The following is a 7,489-nucleotide window of genomic DNA, read 5'->3' on the forward strand; positions in this document are numbered from 1 at the left end:
GATAGCCAACGAGAAACGATTACCTGATTTAAAGTCATACAGTTAGCTTAGAAATTTAACTGCTCCAACCAAATCAGCCAAAATGAGCTTTGCTGATATCGTAACAGTAATGCAGGGACATTTAAAACTGAAACCATTGTGTATTGCAGCATGCTTTAGGTTTCATAAGCAGAATCAAAAGGAAGGGGAGTCCATTTCAGCTTAATTGAAAAGATTGTCTGAGCATTGTCAGTTCAATGATAGGCTTAATGATGCTCTGAATGACTGTATAGTTTGTGGAATCTTATAAGAAAGCCTTTCAAAATGGCTCCTAACCGAAGTACGACGTACATTTAAAAGAGCAGTTGAAATTGCTGTATCAATGGAAACAGCAAACAGAGATGCATTTCAGTTACAGTCAGCATGAATAAAATTGCAACGTGTAAACAGAAGTTAGCCTGGCCAGACAAATTGTGTTACCATTGTGCCAGGGGCTCACATAGAGCAGACCAATGCAGGCTTAAAGGTGAAACTTACAGAAAGTGCAACAAAGCTCTCATGCCCAGGCCAAGCTGCCCTTGATTCAGCCCATTGACACCACATCTCAACCATCCTACTCCTCTGAGATTTCAGGTCACACAACAAAACAAAAAGGCCAAAACATAGAGGCAGTCCTAAAGCTGAACTCCAAAAATAGAAATTACATGCTAATGTTTGCAGTGATCATTTACTCGAATAAAGCGTTTAATTATTTTCTTTGTTTTGATTGCCACTGACAAGTTGTCACTAAGCTTCACCAGTGCCACCTTAAACTGGAAATACGAAGATACTAAACCGTCCATTGTTAAGGACACAATTTCATGGTACTTGGGGGGGATATGTAGGGGCAGTTAGTGTTGAGAAGCAGGGTATCTGGAGAATGACTTGGAGAGATTGGGAGAATGGGAAAGAAATGGCAGATGGAACATAATGTAGAGAAGCATATGATCATGCACTTTGGTAGAAGGAATAGAAGCATAGACTATTATCTAAATGGGAAAAAATGCAAACAAAACAGATGCAAAAGGAATTGGGAGTTCTTGCAACACACACAAAAAGCTGGAGGAACTCAGCAGGCCAGGAGGCATCTATGGAAAAGAGTACAGTTGACACTTCGGGCCGAGACACTTCGGAAGGACTGTAGCTTCTCTTGTTTGTGATTGGGAGCTCTTGTGCAGGATTCCCTAAAGGTTCACTTGCATATTGAGTAGATGGTAAGGAAGGCAAATGCAATATTAGTATTTATTTCGAGAGGACTAGAAAACAAGAGCAACGATGTAATACAGAGGCTTTATAAGACCACATTTGGAGTATTGAGAACAATTTTGGACCCCTTATCTAAGAAAAGAGCATGGGAAAGGGTCCAGAGGAGGTTCACGAGAATGATCCCCAAATGAAAGGGTTAATGTATGAGGAGCATTTGATGACCCTGAGCCTGTACACACCACAGTTTAGAAGAATAAGGGGGATCTCAGTGGATTGAAATGAACCAAATTGAAATGTCTTTATTTCTTACACCTTTCATATACATGAGTAGTAAAAGTCTTTACGTTACATCTCCATCTAAATATGCAATGTACAATTTATAGTAGTTCATAATAAATAGTATGTACAATAGGACAGTCAATATACCATAGAAATACAATTGTAACAGCATAAATTAATCAGTCTGATGGCCTGGTGGAAGAAGCTGTCCCGTAGTCTGTTGGTCCTGGCTTTTATGCTGTGGTAACGTTTCCTGGATGGTTGCAGCTGGAACAGTTTGTGGTTGGGGTGACTTGGGTTCCCAATTATCCTTTGGGCCTTTTTTACACACCTGTCTTTGTAAATGTCCTGAATAGTGGGAAGGTCACATCTACAGATGCGCTGGGCTGTCCACACCACTCTCTGCAGAGTCCTGCGATTGAGGGAAGTACAGTTCCCATACCAGGCAGTGACAGCCAGTCAGGATGTCTCAGTTGTGCCCCTGTAGAAAGTTCTTAGTATTTGGCAGCCCATACCAAACTTTGTCAACCATCTGAGGTGAAAGAGGTGCTGTTGTGCCTTTTTCACCACACAGCTGTTTTGTACAGAAAACCATAATACTATAAGACCATAAGACAAAGGAGCAGAAGTTCGCCATTCGGCTCATTGAGTCTGCTCCGCCATTTTATCATGAACTGATCCATTCTCCCATTTAGTCCCACTCCCCCGCTTTCTCACCATAACCTTTGATGCCCTGGCTACTCAGATACCTATCAATCTCTGTCTTAAATACACCCAATGACTTGGTCTCCACTGCTGCCCGTGGCAACAAATTCCATAGATTCACCACCCTCTGGCTAAAAAAATTTCTTCGCATCTCTGTTCTGAATAGGTGTCCTTCAATCCTTAAGTCATGCCCTCTCGTACTAGACTCCCCCATCATGGGAAACAACTTTGCCACATCCACTCTGTCCATGCCTTTTAACATTCAAAATGTTTCTATGAGGTCTCCCCTCATTCTTCTAACCTCCAGGGAATACAGTCCAAGAGCGGACAAACGTTCCTCATATGTTAACCCTCTCATTCCCGGAATCATTCTAGTGAATCTTCTCTGTACCCTCTCCAATGTCAACACATCCTTTCTTAAATAAGGAGACCAAAACTTCCCACAGTACTCCAAGTGAGGTCTCACCAGTGCCTTATAGAGCTTCAACATCACATCCCTGCTCCTATACTCTATTCCTCTAGAAATGCATGCCAACATTGCGTTCGCCTTCTTCACCACCGACTCAACCTGGAGGTTAACCTTAAGGGTATCCTCGGTGATGTGTATGCCAAGGAACGTAAAGCTGTTCACCCCCTCAACCCCAGGTCCATTGTAGTGTAGTCCACAACCAGCTCCTTTGATTTTGCGACGTTGAGGGAGAGGTTGATTTCTTGACACCACTATGTCAGGGTGATGACTTCTTCTCTGTAGGCTGCTTTGTTATTATTTGAGATTAGGCCAATCAGTGTAGTGTCATCAACAAATTTAATTAGCAGACTGGAGCCGTGGGTGAAGACACAGTCATAGGTATATATGAGAGTAAAGGAGGGGGCTTAGGACACAGCCCCGAGGGGTACCTGTGTTGAGGGTCAGAGAGGCAGAGGTGAGGGAGCCCACTTTTACCACCTGCCGGTGATCTGACAGGAAGTCCAGGATCCAGCTATGTAAGGCAGGGTGAAGGCAGGGTGAAGCCGAGGCCTCTGAGCTTCTTGTTGACCCTGGAGGGAATTATGGTGTTGAATGCTGAACTGTAGTCTTATCGAATATTGAAAGGTCTGGATAACATGGATGTAAGGAGGATGTTTTCTATAATGGGTGACTCTAGGACTGGAGGGCATAGCCTCAGAATACAGAGATGTCAATATAGAAAAGAGGTGAGGAGGAGTTTTTTTATCCATAGAGGGTAGTGAATCGGTGGAATTCATTGTCACATATGGTGGTGGACACCAAGTCATTGAGTGTATTTATAGTGGAGGTTGATAGGTTCTGAATTAGTGAGGGCATCAAAAGTTATGGGGAGAAGGCAAGAGAATGGGGTTGGGAGAGGTAATAAATCAGCCATGATGGAATGGCTGAGTAGACTTGATGGGTCGAGTAGCCTAATTCTGATCCTATGTCTTATGGACTAAATGGTTAAAAAATGTGGTCTATATTTGCAAGCACTATTAAATCTATTGATCGTCCATAAAATGATACTGCAGGCCTAGCTCTTTCCTACTTTTTCATTCAAGCTAGATGCAAGATGAATACTGCCATCTCCCCTGTGTGTAATAATTTAAATATAGGCACAATAGCACTAAGAATGATATTTGAAGTTGCTCTTTTACTAAATATTTTCTACAAAACATGCTGCAATAAAAAATACTTCTGACTGCATTAAAGTATTTATCCATTTGTCACTGAATGATTTTTATTACCACAAGCTACCTTAAATCTGCAAGCATAGAAGAACTTCTTTACATTCTACGAAATAATTTAACTGTGCCACTGGGAAGAAACAATTTGCTTTAGTTCAGTTCTTCATTCTATCTTCAGGACTTTGTTATGTACTTAACCTCCAAAGTAAATGCTGCTAGTAGGAAAACACTGACCGTTTTGTACAGCTTAAAGAGACCACTATGTTTCTGACAGTTTGATTCCCCTGCATTATTTCAACAAAATCCCTTTGAAAACAAGAATACAGATTTTAAAATTGAGCACTATTTAATTGAGACCTATTATTGGACAGCAAACACCTGATTAGGTAATTAGGATGGTGGGAATTAGGACATGAGTGGTAGTCATGATGACAAAATTACAGAGTAATATGATCAAGGTCTGCCAGAAGTACATAGAAACATAGAAATATAGAAAATAGGTGCAGGAGTAGGCTATTCGGCCCTTCAAGCCTGCACTGCCATTCAGTACGATCATGGCTGATCATCCAACTCAGAACCCTGTACCTGTCTGCTCTCCATACCCCCTGATCCCTTTAACCACAAGGCCATATACGTTGGATGAATAAAGTCTTGGATCACAAACTCATAGAAACACCTCTGAGCTGCAGATGAACTGAAACGTATTATCAGCCATAGTTCTTCAGATGCAATATCAGTGATGATGTAAACATCATCAGAAGCTCCCTTCAGATCAAACATCACCAATATCATGAAGAATTTGGTTCAGTATTAGCAGGGTAACAGAGAGAATTGGTGAAGTTGGATATAGAATATTGTTTCGCTCCTCCCAATATTTTGATAATTCAGTGCTGGACATTGGGTAGTCTGACAAAGTGGAAACTGATACTGATTTCAGAACAGGTTTCTGGAGGACAACAAGCAAAAGAAAAAGACACAAGAGTTTGCAGTTGCTGGAATCTGGAGCAACTTACAAAATGCTGGAGGAACTCAATTTGTCAGGCAGCATCTGTGGAGGAAAACGTACAGTCTACGTTTTGAGTCACAACCCTTCATCAGATATGAAAAGATAGAGAAGAGATGGCCAGCATAAAAAGGATGAAGGGAAGGGGCAGAACAAGACATGGCAAGTGATAGATAGATCCACATGAGGAGGGATGATAAGCAAATGGAGGGGAGAGAGGAAATGGCGATAAAAGTTGGAGCTGATTTGTTGCCTGTACCATAACTGCAGCTATTGACTTGAAAAAAAGGAGACTGGGAATAATAAGATAGATTTTGAGAATAGATTGGTGAAGGGCTGTTTCATTTTAAAAGAGACATTGTCAACAATAATCAAGAAGCATTAACAGTTTCAGGAAACAAAAGTGGTCACTGTCGCCTGACCTGTTTGTTAATCAGTTATATTGAGAACAGTGTTCCATAAACACAGCATTTCTTTAATGTTTCTAATAAATAGAGGGATAACACTTTTGAAAGGAAGACCAGAGAAAGGCTATTAGTCAATTGAGCTTGCTGCATTCATTCAAAAAAGGTTACTGAATTCCAGAGTGCTGACTCATATTGCATAGTGTTTGGACAAAAAAGTTACAAAGCTTCAAAAAAAACCCAGAAAGTCCATGCTGACCATCAAGTGCCTTCCTCTGATAATCCCATTTATCAGATTTATCAAGAGTACTCTAATTTAACCATTTTATGTGCAAAAGCTTCTAAAGATTTTCAATTTAATATAAGACATCATGTGCTAAATGATCAATCTTTTAAAACAATGCACAAAATGCTGGAGAAACTCAACATGTCAGGCAGCACCTATGGAGAGGAATAAAGAGTTAACATAAAGAATAAAGGTCCTTCAACAGCTCTTGATGGACACTCCGCCACCACAAGTCGGGTCTACTTACTGCTGAGCAGGGTGAACTCAAATGGCTCTTCACACAGGTCCACATAACTACAAATAGATGGGGACCACAGGACATAAGCCTCATCTAGCTCAAGTTGATCAATGTAAGAAATGCCCTTTTTAACTTGGACGCTGTGAGGGTATCCTGAAGTACCCCTATTAACTGTGCTTTTGAAAAGAGAGAGAGAGATTTATTTACCACCGATAGCTTGCTTGTAAAAGAGAGAGAGAGAGAGACGAAGACTAACGGTTGGACTGTCACTTTAAGAACTGGTTAACTTTTGGATGTCTGCTGAGTTGGAGAGAGACAGCACCGAGCAGCTCGTAGGTTGTTATGGTGACCGAAGGCAGGTTGTTGATACTTTTTCAGGGGCTTTTTGCCTGCTTGCATTTCTTCACAGACAAAGGAAGGAGGAGTTATTTGAATGACAGGTGGTACCCAGTACGGTGAGATAAATAGGAGGTCAGGTGATAGACCTCAGACACATGTTTGGACACTAAATGAGCATTGTTGTGCCCACAGAAAAAGTGGATTTTGGAGGATCGATCAGGCGGATCAATCCATCGCTCTAACAGTGGAAAGAAGGAAAAGGGTTGACTGGTGGGGAGTTGTCCATGTGTCCACCCTCACCTGGGGGATAGCTCCACCACAGAAAACCGGTCCTCTTTGTTAAAGTCACAGTCGGTGACTTTGAAAGGATTTCGATGGACGACGAGAGGATCGATGGCGTCAGCTCACCTGAAGACTCAAATCTCTCTCTCTCTCTCTCTCTCTCTCCATCACTACGCAACTCAATACTGTACCACGAACTGAACTGAACTTTACTCATCATCGTAAGACTGTATCTTTTTACCCCTAGACTTAAAGAAGCTTGGTTTTTCATACATATATTTCCACACTTACTGATATACTAATATACATGTAATCATTGCTAACCTGTTTGATTTATATTACTGTATTGCATAGTTACTAATAAATATTACTAGTTTATAGCAATACTGGAGTCCAAAGTGTTTTCCTTCTCTGCTGGTTCTTTATTCCTGTCACGGGGTTCGTGACAGACACACAGCAAACTCCCACAAAGTCCAAAACCAAATTGAAAGGCCAACATGGTTTAGATTAAAAAACATCATATGATTTTTCTTTCAATAAAATTCTCAAGCAGAACTAAACGGCAGCCAATCAGAGTTCAGGGGCGAAAAGTAAAGGACTCTTCACCCAGGTCCAGGAGAGAGCTTTAAAAATTAACACTTCGTAACCGTTTCATTTCAGAGCTTCAACAGCAGTCAGTTGAAATTTGGGATTTATTAGCAAGGCTAAACAAAAAAAAGGCAAGGGCACACAGAGTGGCCATTGTTGGAGCAGAGCTGTGATAGAGTTGGGAGACTTTTGGCTTGTGCAATAACATACGTGGGTGACGTAAATATCTGGTAAGCTTTTCTTGCTTATTCTTCACCTGTAGGCTTACAGCTGGGGCAGTAAGAATGGTTCTGTGACTGTGTTTTGCTCCTTCTGTGAGATGAGACCTCCAGCCCTCCAGATAACCACATCTGCACCAGTTGCACCAAGCTTCAGCTCCTCAGGGAACGAATTAAGGAACCGGAGCTGCGACTCGATGACCAACTCAGAGGAAACTGAGAAGATAGATAGGAACTACAGGAAAG

Source organism: Mobula birostris, chromosome 1, assembly GCF_030028105.1.
Source record: "Mobula birostris isolate sMobBir1 chromosome 1, sMobBir1.hap1, whole genome shotgun sequence".
NCBI lineage: Eukaryota > Metazoa > Chordata > Chondrichthyes > Myliobatiformes > Myliobatidae > Mobula > Mobula birostris.